Genomic DNA, 19,246 nt, shown 5'->3' with positions numbered 1-19,246 from the left:
CAAGTGCAAGGTCCTGCACATGTCAGGGCAGCCTCAAGCACAAATACAGGCTGAGCGGACAATGGATTGAGAGCAGCCTTGAGGAAAAGGACTTGGGGGTATTGATTGATGAGAAACTCAACATGACCAGGCAATCACAGAATCACAGAATCACAGAATTGACTGGGTTGGAAAAGACCTCAGAGATCATCGAGTCCAACCCTTGGTCCAACTCTAGTCCGTTTATTAGATCATGGCACTAAGTGCCATGTCCAATCTCAGTTTAAAAACCTCCAGGGACGGCGAGTCCACCACCTCCCTGGGCAGGCCATTCCAATGCCTGACCACTCTCTCTGTAAAGAATTTCTTTCTAATATCCAGCCTAAATTTCCCCTGGCAGAGTTTAAGCCCATGCCCCCTTGTCCTATTGCTAACTGCCTGGGAGAAGAGACCAATCCCCACCTGGCTATAACTTCCCTTCAGGTAGTTATAGAGAGTGATGAGGTCACCTCTAAGCCTCCTCTTCTCTAGACTAAACAACCCCAGCTCCCTCAGCCTCTCCCCATAGGTCTTATGCTCAAGTCCCTTCACCAGTCTTGTTGCTCTTCTCTGGACCCGCTCCAGCACTTCAATGTCTTTCCTGAACTGAGGGGCCCAGAACTGAACACAATACTCCAGGTGTGGCCTCACCAATGCAGAGTACAGGGGAAGGATCACTTCCCTTGTCCTGCTGACCACGCTATTTTTGATACAGGACAGGATACCATTGGCCTTCTTGGCCACCTGGGCACACTGATGGCTCATGTTGAGCTTCCTGTCAATTAGTACCCCCAGGTCCCTTTCTGTCTGACTGCTCTCCAGCCACTCTGCGCCCAGCCTGTAGCGCTGCAGGGGGTTGTTGTGACCAAAGTGCAGCACCCGGCACTTGGCCTTATTGAACTTCATCCCATTGGAATCAGCCCATTTTTCCAGTCTGTCCAGATCCCTCTGCAGAGCCCTCCTGCCTTCCAGCAGGTCGACACTCCCTCCCAACTTGGTGTCATCAGCAAATTTGCTGATGATGGTCTCAATCCCTTCATCTAAATCGTCAATAAAGATGTTAAATAGGACTGGACCCAACACCGACCCCTGGGGAACACCACTAGTGACTGGCCGCCAGCTAGATGCAGCCCCATTCACCAGCACTCTCTGGGCCCGGCCCTCCAGCCAGTTCTTAACCCAGCGTAGAGTACACTTGTCCAAGCCATGGGCTACCAGCTTTTGCAGGAGTATATTATGGGAGACAGTGTCAAAGGCCTTGCTGAAGTCCAGATAGACCACATCCACAGCTTTCCCCTCATCCACCAGGTGAGTTGCCTGATCATAAAAGGAGATCAGGTTGGTCAGACAGGACCTGCCTCTCCTAAACCCATGCTGGCTGGGTCTGATCCCTTGTCCATCCTGAAGGTGCTGTGTGATTCCATTCAGGATGCTTCAAGCCCAGAAGGCCAACTGTATCCTGGTCTGCCTTAAAATAAATGTGATCAGTAGGTCAAAGGAGGTGATTCTGCCCCTCTGCTCTGGTGAGACCCCATCTGGAGGGCTCTGGGGCTCCTAACATAAGAAGGACATAGACCCATTGGAAAAGGTCCAGAGAAGGGCCTTGAAGCTGATCAGAGGGCACCTCTCCTGTGAAGACAGGCTGAGAAAGTTGGGATGTTCGGCCTTAAGAAGACTTCAGGGAGACCTTCTAGCAGCCTTCCCATATCTCAAGGGGCCCTGCAAGAAAGCTGGAGAGGAACTTTTTACAAGGGCACATAGTGATAGAACAAGGGGTAATGGCTTTAAACTGAAAGTCAGTAGATTTAGGTTAGATATAAGGAAGAAATTCTTCACTATGACGGTAGTGAGGCACTGGAGCAGGCTGCCTAGAGAAGCTGTGGATGGCCCATCCCTGGAAGTGTTCAAGGCCAGGATGGATGGGGCTTTGGGCAACCCAGTCTAGTGGAAGGTGTCACTGCCCATGGCAAGGGGCTTGGAACCAGATCATCTTTAAGGTCCCTTCTAACCCAGATCATCCTATGATTCGATGATATTCTGCACTTAAGCTTTTATGTTACTGTCCTATGAGCATATGGCTTAATTAAATTCATAGGTATGCAAACACTTCTTTTACAGATTAACTACATAGACAAATGTTTTGATAAGATAGCTTATTTTATTTTTGTTTACATTTGTTCCTTTGAAATGTCTTGATGATAGGCTTACCTTGTGCTCACAGTAACACAAGGTAAGAAAACTAGATTCTAGTTCCTTGGGGAAGCTGTGCTGTTTTCTTCTTTTCTGTGGAGCTACAAAACAAATTGCTATATTATTGCTTTATGAACTTTGATCTGTCATCTGTATTGTCAGTTATTGCTTTGTCCTTGATATCAAAGGCCACAGAAAGTGAAGACAGCTACTTCTGTTAGTAGTTACTGGTAGAACTCGTACTGCTAACTGACTGAATTCTATAGCAAGATATATAGTTTTAAGTGGATGTTAACTGTGAGGCCCTCCTGTTTTCTATGACTTTCTTAGAGTTATTTCTATACTATTTTTTGCATGTAAAGGCTATTTGTTCCATTCTTCCCTTCTACCCAATTTCTAGAGTTTCATAGCAGACAGTTTGCATGTTTACCTTTGTATGAATAAAATCACATTATTTAATGTGTAAGACTAAGTTAAATAATAGTCATGCTCAAAAGAAGTAAGTATTCAGAAGCTTTTCCATTTCCATATGAATTCCTAATGGTACTGCCTTCAGACATCACTTTTGGCCTTCATGCCTAACTGTTGCCAAAGTTCTATATTTGTCACGCCCCACTTTATATTCTTAGGTAATCTAAAAGTATCATTAACATAAAGTCTGCAAGTTTGTTTCTTTTGTTTTCTTTATAGCTCTAACATGTGGTATCAATGGGAGAGGAATTTCAGCAGCCAATCACAGAATCACAGAATATTAGGGATTGGAAGGGACCTCAAAAGATCATCTAGCCCAATCCCCCTGCCGGAGCAGGAACACTTAGATGTAATATAATGGAGTTTTTTAAAATTATAGTCTATAAGTAACCTTTTCCTGACACTTGAGTTAAAAAAAAATCATCCCCTTTCCTCTGAGAATGATTTGATTTACAAGATTTGTCAAGATTTTGTGTACAGTTGCTATGTTAGTATGAATTTCATGCCTTACAATGCTATCTTAAGAACACTTATTTTTTCCATTAACATTTATTACCTACCTCAGTATTGACACATCACATTAGATTGATATACTGTCTTTTAATTCCATAATCTTAAAGATTTAGTGGTGTTGCTCTAATGTCTTGACTTAAACACTTATGAAAATCCTAACATAATCAATTCCTTTTTTTGGAAACTTTAGAAGATCATCCTGTAAGTGATAGTTAATGAAACGCATCTTTGTTGCATTTTACTACAGATCATGCATTTAAATTAAGTCTTCCCCAGCAACTGAAATTAAAAGGTACAAATGCATTAACTGAAACAGTGATATTGAAATGCTGTCACAGAAGTTAGAGTGTCATTCAAAAGTGAGCAGTATAGTTCGGTCAGTTCAAAAATATTCACAGTGAAGTCTAGAAACACTTAGAAAATCTACAAGACTTCACTCACCAATTTATTTTTTCTCCAGTACTTTGAAAAGACAGTTACACATAACTATAGGACTGCTGCCTCTCAGTGTGCTGAACTGGTTTACAAACAGCTTCATGCTTCAGTGGCTAAAATGTTTCTGGTATGTCACATCTGATTTTAAAGTAGCTGTCTTGTAGTACACTCAGCAGCATAGATATGATCTCAGATATAACTAATAAGTCTTGTCAGTTTCTTGTGCATGAATTTAGTTCTGGTAGCACCTTTTCTGCTGGCATCACATGTCTCCACGTAGTCTCGATATTTAATTTGTGAATGCATTAAAATATTAATTTTTCAACACCAGCATCCTGTGTTCCTGCTAGCTTGTTTCTAAACCTGGAATGGGTTTGTAAGAATTTTGGGAATTGAACACAACTGGTTAGCATAGAGGAGAAAGGATTTCTGATGTATTCAGAATGGTTTTGCTGTTATGAAAAACCTAGTTATAGTGTAGTTCAGTTTAATTTAAATGTCCATTGTATTGGTTCTTTGTATTTATGTAACTGTATATCGTGCCTTCAAGCCACCACAGGCAATTTAAAAAAATAATATCGTGTTTTGAATGTCAGCTTTGGTGCTATCATTTTGTTATATCAAGATACAGGACTATATTATAGCAGTTACAATTGCAGTAATTTTAGTATTTTGTCTTTACATATTTATGTGAAATTTATTTTTATAACTTTCTCTTTTTTATATGTATTCTCACATAAACACATGCATAACGCAATTATTTACTTGGCCACTGTTTTTCAGTTTGTCAGTGGTTCATTGTCTCCTTCTTACTTAGCATGTTGTTGCAGCTTTCAGAGCACCAAAGTACCCAGGCAGAGGTACACAAGCAGGAATGCTGGCAGTGCAGAGCTCAGTCCTTGCTAGAAGATCAGTGAGCCTGCTGGTTATGTCTGTGTATCAGGGATTCACACAGTTTATCACACTGATCTTTGCCTGCAATAGAGCAGGAATTTCAAGGATGCTTGATAAGGTGCCTTTAAGACTTTCACATGTCTATGTTATCTAAACACAGAGGTTCTACTTGTGAAACACACAAGGCTAAATAACAGTGACTGTGATATATGTGTTTTTCTACACCCCAGCTGCAGTTGCTTGAACATATTTACAATTCTTCTCATCACCAAGCTTCTATTATATTCCCACAAACAGTGTAGCATAAAATTAGAAAATTATCAATCTGTTATCACCTATTTTTCTTATAATCCCAAACAATAAGTGTGGAGTACTTGGTCAGTGGCTCAACTTTGAAAAGCTGTGTTTCAGTTCTGTTCAAAAAGTACCACATTTTATTTTGCCATGTTTGGAAATGAGAATTGTCTAGGTGATCCATTAGCACTCTTTTCTCTTGCACGTCCTAGCATATATCCTTATGTTAAAATATCTGTAGTTATTTGATAGCAAACCTATTTTTTTTCTTTGCTACACTGTAAATGTCTAATATTTCACCAGCTAAACATCTCAACAGTAACTAAGGACATGAAAAAGAAGTAGCAAAGTTGCATTTTCAGAAAGTAAGACTAAGGATTTGTCTAAAAAAGACCCAAACTTCAAGATGAAGCTGAAGCTTATGATAAAATTACCATCCAGGCTAACTTTACAACTCATCCAGGTATCGATTTTAGCACTTAAATTCTTTCAATTGCTTTGTTCAAGGTGTTGATAACCATCGTGCAAATTATTACTCTATCTTCTATTAAGAAGTATGTGGCTATGGCTGTTTACAGTTGTTTTCTACTTTATTATTTGTGACCATCAGTATCTCTGAGAGATATCTGTAAGGAAATGGAAACCAAATTCAGTCTTTAAGTAGAAGGAATTTTTGAGCTTTCTGATTCGTGTCTTTACTGAAGAAAAGACCGCAGTCTTTAGTAATTATGTATACCTGTTGTGTCTGGCTGAGTTGTGTGCAGACTGGCCAGAAACTGCCTCTTGCTTAGCAGGGAGTGTGCATGAGAGTACATCTGGAGTGCAGGGAAGTAATGGCTTAGATAAACATTATGTCGTTTGGCTAATAACTGGAGGTAGTGTTGTGGAGGAAAAGATGTGCATGGGCTGCATAAAAGAGGACCTTGAGCTAATAATGAGTGTCGGACGCATAAATAAAAGTAACATATAACAAATCTATAGGTGTAAGGTGTCATATGGACTGCTAGATATTGATTCATAGTTCTGTTAAGATTGCTAAATCTCTTCTACCCCACAATCCTTAGAGGCATAATGGACACATATCTTGCAGTAGAAATAACTTGGAACTGATGAACAAGCTTCCTTTATCCTGTGTGACAGGAGAAACGCATGTGACTTTTGGGTTTCAGCTCAGTGTCATACCTTAGATATTTGGTAGTTCACTCTCTCCCTGCTCTTCCCTAGGAACAACACATAGTGTAGGCTTTAGGATGAAAACATTTGTCTATTCAGCAGAAAGTTTCTTTTTTCCTCCAGATGTAGTCAGTGAATGTGCATAGAAGTGAACTTCCATTGCCAAAGTGAGGTGAAATTTGCTTCTACTCTGGTTGTTTCATGGGGCTTTGTCATTGACAACTTTAACTTTAGATTTTGGGGTTTCTTTTAATTCTTTGTGATGACTGTTGGATGTGGGGTTTTGTTTTTGTAGGTTGTTTTTGCGTGTTTTGTTTGTTTGTTTTTTCATTGAAAACAGTTTCTAGGTGGGAGTTAGGTCTCCAGACCGTTGCCTGTCTCCTCTATGCCTTGCGCACCACCTAGTGGATTCTTTAAAATGTCCCTCCAAAGATTCATCCTTTCACAGGTCTATAATAGCAGTATTTGCTTATTTCCAAAAGGTAACTCTCACCCTACTTACTTTGTCTACTAACAAAATGTCTTAATTCGTGCCTTTTTGTTTAACTTCCAGTTTTGTTTAGCATCATGAAGATGCATTTTGTTTAACTTCATTAAGAGTTCTTGCTTTAACATATGGCATCAATAATCATTAGTGGCAGTCTAGTTTAAATTTAGTCTTCATCAATTACAGAGAATCAGGAAGGACAGCACTTTCAAAAGCCTTAAATATTGTTTGCATGAAACCATGTGAAAAGATCTCATTAAGACTTGGCAGTGAATATGTTTTCACAGTTGAAACTACGCCTTGATATTCTTTCTCATCCTTGCTAAGCGTCATGCACACAATCAGATTTAGTTATTGGCTTTTCAATTCTGTAAGTTTAAATTTGAAACTCAGTTTTGTTTACTACAGGCAATGTGTATTACAAATTATTCCAATAGTTCATATATGCATTATTTTTCCTTAAGCAAAGATCCTTTTACATTTAGTAACTTTCATACAAGGTGATGACACTGCAGTTATGAGGAATGTATAAAGTACTCCAAGTAGAATTTTACTGAAAGAACTAAGATTTTTCAAAACAAAAAAATAGATAGCAGAGAACTGAGGCAAAGTTTTGCATTGTCAGGAAACATAGAAAATGTGTGTTTAACTAGCCAACCTTGATTTTTTGTTTGTTTGTTGTTTGTTTGTAATGTACAGGTAAGGCAGGACCTGTTTTCTGTAATGCGAAAAAAATCCAAAAGCAGATCAATAGAAAGATTCTGCAAAAACTTATCAAGCAATGAATTACCTACTCTCAGAGGGCAAAAAGCCTTCACAATACCACTTGTCAGAGCAAAACCAACAGCACAGCCTGAAAATGAATGACTTGATGTCAGAATTGAGCAGTACTAACGGGAGGATTTTTCGTATAAAATTTGCTGCAGGGTGTAGCTGCATTCAATTGCATGACTTTATAAAGCTTTAGGACTGTGTGCACTTTTTGCATCACTCAGGAGGTTCAGTCTTTGTGCACCATGGACTTTTTGCATCCTTTTCTCTCTGGCAGGATCTAGAGCTAGCTGTGAACATGGGTTCTGTGAAGAATACTCTTTTTCAGGATTTTCAGAGACAGCTTTGTCATCAGGTTTCAAAAGAGAAGATCATGACTCAAGGTTGCTGGTCTAACAACTCCATATTCATCAGCCGCCTCAGAACTTTTTTCAGCCTTCTTTCTACTAAGCATTGGAAGAATTTGCCTCTATTTTTTTTTCGTCTTCCCCCTGAAGATCAGAAAGGAAAAAGGTGGTTCCTTGAAGTATGATTTCTCTGAATTCATTCATTTCATCCTCCAGTTATCTGAGTAACATCATGCTCACTGGCTTCTCATTCTGATTACTGCACTTTACCTAAAAAGTTTGACTAATTATATAAAAACTTCTCACATCTCCTACAAACATGTGGATTCTGGTTGCTTAGCATCTTGTTTATACTTTGCATTTCTCACTAAGGTATGATAAGACTTCTGTTTTTCTAAATCTTTCTGTAATCTAATTATTCACCTTTGGAAATACTGCGTTTTATCTTCTACCAAAGAACACTTGAAAAATCTCCTCTGTTCTGGCCATTCCATTCTGACATCAGGCAGGCATCAAGAATAACAGGTATTATTTTGCCTTAAGTAAAATATCATAAAGTGTGAACTTGAAATTCTTATTTTGCTGCCCCCTGGTTGGTGATCAAGCATAAAAACCATCTTTCTTTTCCCTTCTCGTCTTTGTGGTAATTTCAAAACAGCAATCTCTTGCATCTGTCTTGATTCTCTGGTCATCATTTATCATTATGATGTTTAGATACATTTGTTTCAGCTATGTAAATTACAAAGATTATAAACAGACATGCATTCACTTGTGTATATAATGTTTTTTTAAAAAAACTCCAAAGAAATAGCACTGCTATTGCTATTGCAAGCTAATTGTAGCTCATGCTTTGTGAAAACTGACACTCTTGGCAGAAGAAAATATCGTTATGATAACCCAAGATGAAATTGACTTTGTTGAGGTTAAACATTTTGTGTTCTCTGTTCAGTCAAAGATTTCAGTTAGAGTTCACACATGGTATTTTGGAATAGAGATAGGAAGTGTGCTTTTCTATTGGTTGTTTTAACACTATGAGCAGATTGAGAGATTAAAATCTCAGGACCGATAGTGCCATATCCTGCATTTGTTCCTTGATTTGTGAGCTGTACAAGTAAATCTTCTGGACTTCTGAACTGGGTAAATCAGTGGTCGTCAGTTCCATAAGGGAAAATATGGATATGCTGACAAGAAGCTCTTCTCTGCTGGGTGAATATCAAAACAGTTTTAATTTTTTAAAATAATCATTTATATTTAATATCATTATTTGTACATAATAGTTCATTACAATATTTTAATAACATATTTTAGAATTATATTTATTTTTCTAAAATCTTAATTAAAAATGAATATTTAAGTATTGTACATTAAAAACAATTTTGAACACGTTTTATGAAGCAAAAGTAGTTGGAAATACCACTTAATATTTAATTAATGAAAATACGTGCAATTCCCTGTAATGGCTGCTGAAGCTCACTGGGTTTTCATTACTGCTGTGAAACATGAAACAAGGAAGCAGTGCTCTTTGAGAGAGAGAGGGAGAGTTTTATATAAAACCACTCACACAACTGCAGAGGAAGAAGAAAATCATCACATTTACTTACGTGGTGTAGTTCTCTGATTCAGTGGTGATGCCGAACTCTGTTGAAAACAGTCACAAACTTTTTTTCCTTAATTTGTTTTAAAATATCCTCAGACTGCTTTGAAATAGCAGCTGGATCAGTTTCTGGAAAAAAACACCAGTTTGAAGTCTTTTAAATATGCAAGAAAAACACAGATGTTTACAGCTTAAAGGTGAGTTTTAAAGATACTTCTTCAGTAGTATTTTAGGTGTAGACAGCAGTCAAAGGGTGATAGTATTTAACTGTTGACTTTGACCTCTCACGTAAGTAAGCATATTTAAATAAGCTAGCTTTTAGCTGATGCTTGCTTATTTTGTGAAGTTCTGTAATAACTCATTTTGATTTGCTTAGCACCAATGAGGGTAATAGAATGAGAAAACACAAGTCTTCTGATGCTAAATTTAGGAATAAATTGTGTTCAAAACTAAGCTGTGTATCATACTGTGTTTTTTTAGCCTTGTGGTTTAGGTAACCAAGTAAAACAAGCAATAAGTTTAATTTACCTGACTGCATGTATTCATTTCCCATTTTTTCTCATTAGTGTCATGGGACCATCAAAATGGGGAAAGTCTGGAATCTCTGCCAAAACAGTACATCTTGCCATGATAGTTTCATCCCTCTCTATATTCTGGAGTCAAGCTAGGATCACAGAAAACGCATACCAATTGTTAAGGGTTTACTCCACAATGATGGCTAATACACCTTGCCAGTTGTTGGAAACAAGATATAAACTTGCTAATAAGTGGGTACGAGGGGAACTCTTGTGTAAACTCAAGGAGTCTGTTTAGTGTCCAATCAATCTGCTTTCATTGTATTTTTCTCAGAAGAATCTCCTTTTCTTGTGGATATTTATATATAAAAAAGTAATTATAAGTAAATTAAAGGACTTGGAAGTACCACTAAATATTTAACTAAACACTATTTTACTTTATATTTAACTAAACAATATTTGCTAAGTCAAATATAAACTTGTGACTTGAAAGATGTCTTAAGCAGTTGTGTACACTGCTCCTAATGGCGTTATAAACATCAGTGATGAGAATCATATGCATTTTTAAGCTCTTAGTTTTGGATATAGAAAAAAATGTGATTTTTCTATCTTGTGTGAGTATTTTCCAACAAAGATAGTAAGAGTTCTGGGATAAATCAAATCTAAATAAATGAGATTTTTTCCATGGAAGGTAGGTACTTCTAAACTCATGTGAAGTGATACTTGAAGGGTTTTCCTAATAAAGACTTCTTTCAAGGAGATTGTGGATCAAGTGTTTTACAAAACAAACACACAAAAAAGCACAAATTATTGCTGTGTTTCATGTTTCTGCTGGAAATAGGTTCTCCTTTTTTATCTATCTGGTGATGGTCAGTAGGTCAACTGAAACTGGACTGGGCTGTGTGCTGCAACAGTACAGCTAATCAGGTGCTGTGTATGCCTGTCAACAACATGAAATTTTATGTCCTCATTGAGGTGTGAATGATCCACATCTATGCATTTATTTTTAAGTCAGTGGTACAGAGTGGACAGTATTGTACTGCTCAGTAGAAATACATCCTGCAGTAGAGGAAATCTGTGCATGTGCATAAACCTCTCCCTCCTGCTGCCCACACCCATATTTTTGGTAAGAAGTAGCAGCTGAGGATATAGGGGCTTCTGCTGTGGGTGGATGCTCGGTGCTGCGGCAGGGTCAGGTGCGAAGGCTGTCAGATGGACTGACAAGCAACATGTGGAAAGGTAGTGTCTGAGGCTGCTGACTGGCTTGTTGAAGGAGTATGGATGTACTTCAAAATACTCAAATAGCTATAAAGACAGTTTTTCAGATTTTAAAATAAAGCTACTTTAATCAAAGGAAAATCTTTAAAGTACCTGTATAAAAGGTGATGATAACCTGGAAGTGTGTGGATGGAAAACTTCCACTGGCATTTTGTAACAGCTCTTACAGGACTGAGCAACTCATTTGATAAAGTGTATACTGTTCTCCCAGGTGCCAGTGCATCTGTCCTTGTGATTTAGAAAAAAGCAAATCCCTTAACTCTGTGCTTGTTTACACATTTTCTTTTTCACTGATGCATGCAGCAGTAGTTGCAAAATAGCCAATTCTGGTGTTGCAGGAGTTCTGTCTTTTCAGAAAAAAATAATGTGTTTTGTATGTTATAGACAAGCTTTCTAGCTTTTGAGCAACTTTATGCTGATTCAAACCAGTAATAGACACTTTGTGACAAGTTTGTAAGTTCTTATTGAAACGCCTCCTTTTATACCATCAAAAGGTTAACTTTAGGCATGAACAGATGGCCTTCTATTAAATGCATAATCCTCAGGCTGCTTCTTTTGTGTCTTCTCTACCTTTGCTGTGACCAGCTTTCTCTGCTCCCCTGTTCTCCAAAGTTTCCACTACTTTGCCTATTTTTGTTTGGGTTTTTGTCCTCATACCCTTTCTTTACTCCATTCCAACTAATCCTAACTTTCTATAAGTATTTCTAATAAGTCAGGAGTAAAACACAATAGGAATATATCATTTAGCTTTTGGCATCTACCTCTGTCTCACCAGGAAGGAAAATGTGATGAAAAGCCCATTGACATCAATAAAGATCACAGCTCTCTATTGTAATAGGTTTGGATGAGGCTTTAGCAAAGCTCCAGATAATGTGTCTAACCTTCTTGCTCATGAATGATAATTACGCAGAATCTACTTTAAGCCAGGTTGGTACTTGCCTCTTAGCTCCTAGATTAAAAAAAAACCAAACAACCAACACAAAACACCAAACCAAACCAGACAAAAAAACAACAAACAAACAAAACAAAACAAAAACACAAAAACCCCCAAACAAAACCAAAACCAAACAAACACAAACCCAAAACTCTAAAACCTAAGTCAGTTAGCCCATCCAAGCATTAAGCCAACTTCAACACTTCAGTAAATTAGCTGTAGGAATCTGCCTCTCAAAACTCTGGTTCTAGGGCAGGGACCTCCTTCATATCTCCATTAAGGAGGGAGAAAGGGGTCTAGATGGTGTCAGCCTCACCTCCATCCCTGTAAAGGTGATGGAACAACTTATTCTGGTCATCATCTCAAAGCATGTGGAAGAAAAGAAAGTTATCAGGAATCATCAGCATGGATTCATCAAGGTGAAATCCTGTTTGACCAACCTGAAAATCTTCTATGATGGTATGACTGGGTGGATAGTCAGTGGATGTTGTCTACCTTGACTCCAACAAAACTTTTGACACCGTCTCTCACAACATCCTCATAGGCAAGTTCAGGAAGTGTGGGCTGGTTCATGATGGGTCATGAACTGGTTGGACGGCAGAGCTCAGAAGGTTGTGATCAATGGTGCAGAGTCTGGTTGAAGGCCTGTAGTTAGTGGGGTCCCCCAGGGGTCAGTATTAGGTCCAGTCCTGTTCAACCTGTTCATCAATGACCTGGATGAAGAGACTGAGTGCACCCTCCAGAATGCTGTGCTGCCATTCAGCGAGACCTGGACAGGCTGGAGGACTGGGCAGAGGAGAACCTAATGAAGTTTAACAAGGGCAAGTGTAGGGTCCTGCACTTGGGGAGGAACAACCCCAGGCACCAGTACAGGTTAGGGGTGCACCTGCTGGAAAGCAGCACTGCAGAGAAGGACTTGGGAGTTCTGGTTGACGACAGGTTCACCATGAGTCAGCAATGTGCCTTTGTGGCCAAGAAGGCCAATGGTAAAGTGTGACCAGCAGGTCGAGGGAGATTATCCTCCTCCTCTACTCTGCCCTGGTGAGGCTGCATCTGGAGTACCACTTCCAGTTCTGGGCTCCCCAGTTTAAGAAGGACAAGGAATTACTGGAGGGAGTCCAGCACAGGCTACAAAGATGATTAGGGGTCTGGAGCATCTTTCTTATGAGGAAAGACTGAGAGAACTGGGTCTGTTCAGCCTGGAGAAGGCTGAGAGGGGATCTTTTCTATACTTATAAATATCTGAAGGGTGGATGTCAAGAGGATGATACCAGACTTTTTTCAATGATACCCAACAATAGGATGAGGGGCAATGGGCACAGACTGAAGCATAGGAGGTTCCATCTAAACATGAGGAACAAATCTTTACTTTGAGGGTGATGGAGCACTGGAACAGGCTGCCCAGAGAGGTTGTGGAGACACCTTTTCTGGAGACATTCAAAACCCGCCTGGACACATTCCTATGTGATCTGCTCTGGGTGAACCTACTTTAGCAGGTGGGTTGGACTAGATGATCTCCAGAGGTCCCTTCCAACCCCAACCATTCTGTGATTCTGTGATTTTCTACAGGAAGTAAAAATTATTTGGATACCCTTCATGTTGATGCAACCAAATGTGCTGGTTTAACGGAAATGAGTAAATTTTCCTTCATGCAGTTAGAAAGATTTTAATAGCTAGCATGGTCATTGTTTGGATTTAGTTTGAGAATAAGATGATAACACCCCAGCACAGAGGTAATGTTTTTAATTTCTCTGGTCTGAGAGTCAAGGCCTCTGAGCTCTGCTCAGAGGTGTGAGGCAGCTGGGGAAGGGGGCATGGATGGGACAGACCTTGACTGACATCCAGACTGATCAATAACAATATTCCGTGCCATTAGAGTCACGCTTCATATTTAAGGAGAATTGGGATCTTCTGGCTTGCTTTGAGTCATTTCAGAGCTAGGACAGAGACCTGTTTGGAGGAGTTCTGTTTAGGACTTTCATTAGTTCAGCCTTTTGCCATCCTGCCACTTGTAGAGGCTTCTGGGCCTTTCTGGTTTTTTTCTCTGTTCTCTCTCCAGGATTGGCTGTTCGGACCACGGTGCTGCCTGGGACTGGCTGCTCAGTGCAGACAGAGATCATGAGGAATTACATTGATTATCTTTTATATTTTATTTCCATTTTATTTATAGTGTTATTGTTATTAAACTGTATTTATCTAAATCCACAGGTTTCTCCCTTCCCTTTCGATTCTCTGCCCTGTTCATGGGTGGGAGCAGGGGAGTGAGAGAGTGGCTATCGTGGTTATATTGCTAGCTCGAGTTAAACCACAACACCATAATAACTAGAAAGGATTTGAAATTTAAACTATATGTAGGGCTTCATTTAATGAGATTTGGATGCAATGGTGTTTTAGTGAATTAAATAAAAATATATATTAAACTCTCTAATACTCAAGCCAATACTAAAGAAAGTTTTTGAAACTACTCTACTTGTAATAAAAATATTTGAGTGTGCATGAAACTCACGGCAAATGCAATTGCAGATGGAATGGCCATCAAAGGCAAGTTTTAGGCTTTCTTCCTAGAGGGTAGACAAGTGGCGATTAAAGAAGAAAAAGAAGCAAAAACATGTGACCTACCAACACAGAAGAGTTCAAAACATCACATGAAAACAGAAACTCTTTACATTCCAAATATAAATGTAGAAATACCAGAGGAAGTATCTGGGATTGGATCTAGATCTTATAATATATAATAAAGGGAGACTCTTTTGGGGACTAAATCTAATCAATTAGTTCTCTAAGCCTACATACCATAAATGGATTGGGTAATGTAAGATAACATCAGTCTTTGTGCTACTAGTCAATTTATCTTTGGCTTACTTTTTCATTCTTACGTTCCTGAATAATGTTGTAATAATTTACAATGCTGAAAGCATCAAATTATATCTATATATTATATCCTATTTATATATAATCAAATTATATCTATATATCTATTGGTTGTATTTGGAACCACAAGTACACTGCTCTTTTTGTCCAGACCAGATGAAAAGTTAATATCCTAATAATTATCCTTTTGGGATCAAAGTTGGTTTCAGGAGCTTGCTTGCTTTTCTGTTAATTTATAATTTATGCCATTCTAGTTTGAGTAAAATATCTGGGAAAAATAGCTGTGTATTCCGTAATTAAAGTAAGAGTTGTTATATGATCTGCCTTCTAGTGGATCTGCAGAGGAATGAAAATTTGGTCTAAAATGGAATTTTAAAATACAATCTCAAATTACTTTTAAAATTAATTAGAAATACCACTTGATCTAAAACTATCTCAGTAATGTGTAAATTAGATCAAGCTATGGGCCAAGAGAAGACAGACAAGAAACTGAGAAGATTAGAATAAGACACAACTCAGCATGAAAGCCATTATCAAGTGGTGTTTATGAGGCTGATGACATAATAAGGTGATAAGGAGCATAGATTGTACTTGGCACAAAATGCTGTGGTGCTGCTTTAAGGCAGACAAGATTTACTTCAGTATAAGATGATTACATCCTTCAAGATGTCTGTGTCATGTCAACTAGCTAAAAGAGGATCTCAAAGTTAACACAGAATATAACTTCATGCTGGTGACAGTGCCTGGTCACACAGCAGAGCCAAAATTTGGAATAATGGGAAACATTTTATACCAATTTTTAATATTATATATATTTATTGACATAGTATAAATTTAATTATAGTTAAATATATATTTAAATGTAAGTATGTTTATAATTTTTATGTTTTCCTTTTTTCTATTTTATACTACATCTGATCCAGTGACTTCTTCATGTGGAATCTACTCTTATTGGATAGATGTCAATGTATGACTACAATATTTTTTCCACAAAATAATTTATAAGAAATGTTCCCTTAAAAAGTTTGCTTTGGAGTAGAAGTTCAAATTAGTAGTACTAAAACAGAGTAAAACTACCAAAATAGTACTGAAGGAAAACTTTAAAAGAGTCATTTAATTTAGCCGAGGAAATGGACAAAACTGGTTGCCTGAATTTTTTTAATTTGCAGAACTTTAGTTTCTACCAAGAATTAGCAGACATGCACATGCCATGATTCAAGTTCAGCAATTTCACTGGAATTATTATCAGTTAAGAAACATACGAATCAACTTTTTAATAAAAACATGGGCAACAACAGATGTTAGAAACATCGTAAAGAAGGCAGAGTTGTTTCATGATGGCAGTGTTGATCAACACAGCCAGAAACGCTCAGCACTTACACAAACAAAGTTAGCAGCACCAACACAACCAAAACCAGTACCAACAGCCTGTCTCTGATCAGGATGAAGAGCTTTGAGTAAGAAACATGCATATATTCGGCATGGTTCCCTCCAGTCTATCCAACAGCCAGCACCTTGATCCCTCTGTTCCCCTGCTGCCAGCACCTGAACATGCAAGCCCATGAGTACCACAGCTACACTTCACAGCTGCTGGTACAGTTCCGCCCCTCTCCCATCCTTACACATAGCAGCACACACTGTGGATCCCTTGAGTAACTAGACCCTCTATTCTATGACCTCCAGTTGTCTCCTGCATCACTGTCTACACGCATCATCAGACCTTGTGGTCTCCCCAGTAGTTGACCTCACTGCCTAGCCCCTCCAGTATGCTCTTCCAGTTGTCTCAGAGACATACACCCAGCTGGCCCAGTCTTATGGCTGCTTTGGTAACTAATGCTAAAGCCCCTTCACCTACTTGCTGACTAGGTACAGCATGGTATTTGCTAGCAGTGACATGCTGGTATACATCTCACTTGATCCAGTTGCTGGTACCACAGACACAAAGCCTCCTACTACCAATGGTCCCCACTCCAGTTGCTGGCATGTAGAGCCTCATTTACACTTAGTTGCTGGCACCACAGGTACCACTGGCTATTGTGACCCATGGTCTGAGCCCAGCTGCTGGAAATTAGTCCTCCATATGTACATATGGAAACAGAATAGAGAATATCCTCACCCAAGAAAATAGCTAGAAATTAATAAGACAGAACAGCTGGCATTCAGAAGGTCCAAGGCATCACCAAACAACTGTACAGCCCAGCGACCAGCCTCTTACCTCTCTGTTTTCCTGTGCTTGTTCCTACTCAGACCACCTATGTCCCTGCCTTTGGTTCCTTCCATATATGTCCCATAATGTTGTACAATTCCTAAATGCTCATGCCTGCATAGGCCTGTAGGTAGTAACCTGCCTTGATTTGTAAGGTGTGCTGAAGAGCCATTGACTCATCTCAATGTGTTTTGCAGCTGTACAGGGAGGCTGATGGCTCTTGGAAGATCTGCGACAAAGCCCCCTTTCCTCTGAGCTATTTGGGTTCCCCTGGCTGCCATCATGCCTTTGTGCTCCTTCGTGTTTATGACAACAAGCTTTTTAATCACAGAACAAATGATAGAGTTGCTGGACAGTGACTGGCTACAGTCATAGACAGTATGAAAGCTGATCACTACTTAATTTGAAACCTTGGAAACTGCCCTTCTTTTCCTGGCAGTACTGACTCCACTGCTTTAGCTGTTCTAAATGGTGAATGTAAAACAGTATTTTCTTCCTTAGTTTACAATAAACGGGCATCCTGCCAGTCTACTGTCACTGTAGTGACAGTTTGCTCTTCAAATATCAACTTAAATAACTGTCAACTATAGCTACCAGAACAAGCCTGCCTGCACTTGGTTGTTTTTAGTATTCAAATACTGTCCTTTTCAGTGGCAACTGAAGTCAATCTTCTATACTAATATTATGTATTTTTAAAATCTATATTGAGGCCATTTTACAATAGACAAAAAGTGGGAAAAAAAAACAGTGGGTGAAATATCAGTGTTTGCAAATTGTTGACCAGAATACAACTCTTAGTTCTTAAGTGCTCTTCTCATTTATTTTCCTTCCTCAGCCTTCTTAACCTAAGAAAAATTAAGCAGAGACAGAAGAAAAAAAATAACAGGATGAATAAAATAAAAAACTAAAAGACATAGTGCACAGGTTACTTCAGACAATAAAGAATGCCTTTACTGAAGTTGCTTCAGTTCCCCTACCTGCCCAACCCTATTGTCAGTAGAAAAATATCTGATCCGATTTATCTTCAGGAGTGGAGTGATGGTTAAGGGCGTGAATCCATCTTGAGCTAGTACACTTCGGAAGCTTAGCAAAATTATTGATGCAAAAGTAGCAGTTCAAACAGGCTTGATGCCGAAATATTTTCTAAATCCTGCTTGTTTTAAACCAGTTGTATCTGAAGTTTAACAGTTCATTTTAAAATTGAGAGATTGTACTTAAATGTTATGTACATGGTCTATTTGTTTATATTTTGTTAAAAAAACCCAGAATAATAAAATATAAGCGTAATGCACAAAATTTAACTGACAGCTCTGTGTGGAACTATAGAAATACTACAACCACTAAGCTGCTTTCAAATGATTCCAAGCAAATGCATTAACATAATATACTGCATGTATTTTCTCTGGAATGCTTGAATGGATGACTTCAAAAGACTCACAAGCTCTAGTAAAGGCACTACTTCACTGAAAAAAACTTTCAGGTGAGTATATGGCATTTTCTTAATAAGCAACTCACTGGTCAAATATATATTAGCATCAAATATATATTGGCATTCATTAAAAAAAACCCAGTCAGTCTCAATATCTGGAATTAATTCATGTTCCACAACATTGTGCTTAGAATTCCCAGGCCATGCCCTTTTTTTCAGTAGTCATTTAATAATGGCAATGATAGTAAATTCTTATTTTTCTGTGTGACCCTCAGTTCCTTAACTGGAATTGCTTCTTGAGTACAAACAAAACTGCCTTGGATGAAGAATGCAGTCTCCTCCACTACTATAAAAGCACTTAATTAGATGATTCCTCATACAGAAGCTGTTTAGCTGGGTCACTCAGAGAAAATATACCATGCTATCCAATTTCTGTTCCACATACAAATTCTCCTGGTATTACAGTGTTCACAGAGGTCAAGTAAAAATGGGATTCAAACTTGTATTTTCTTTTTTATAGTATCATCTAGTATCAGGGATTGTTACAGAAAATGTTGCCTTCTTGCCACAGTAATACATAAAAGATGGTAACAGTTTTTTCTTATCATTCCAATGGGGCTGTAAAACTGATGCTCTGGTTGACTAGCTTACCTGCCTTAAAGAGGGAAGACACACCTGTGCTAGCTGGAATCAAGATCTGATTCACTCCAGCAGCCCAAGCTGGCTATTCTTTACTATTGTATCTGCCACTCCTTATACTCCCACATTCATTCCTGAAAACCTCTGCAGCCTTGAGCCCTTAAGTGACCCATGGATGATTGTGTAA

General features: G+C 38.6%; 1 protein-coding gene across 4 annotated transcripts in view; it reads right to left on the bottom strand.

Moving 5' to 3' along the window:
- The window catches only part of TPPP (tubulin polymerization promoting protein), an 80,197-nt gene that overhangs the window by 5,414 nt on the left and 55,537 nt on the right, over positions 1 to 19,246 (bottom strand). For 2 of the 4 annotated variants that reach the window (XR_014183404.1, XR_014183405.1), the window contains 2 exons: positions 9,195 to 9,316; positions 2,196 to 2,309 (listed from right to left, as the gene is read on the bottom strand). The gene's annotated coding sequence lies outside the window, so the exon portion shown is untranslated. Of the gene's footprint in view, positions 1 to 2,195; positions 2,310 to 8,660; positions 8,793 to 9,194; positions 9,317 to 19,246 lie in introns of those variants that run through there. The other 2 variants (XR_014183406.1, XR_014183403.1) reach the window with 2 other exon arrangements.

The sequence above is a fragment of the Streptopelia decaocto genome (genome assembly GCF_964273445.1).
Source record: "Streptopelia decaocto genome assembly, chromosome: 2".
In the NCBI taxonomy this organism is placed as follows: domain Eukaryota; kingdom Metazoa; phylum Chordata; class Aves; order Columbiformes; family Columbidae; genus Streptopelia; species Streptopelia decaocto.
This window is presented reverse-complemented; position numbering and strand designations above follow the sequence as displayed.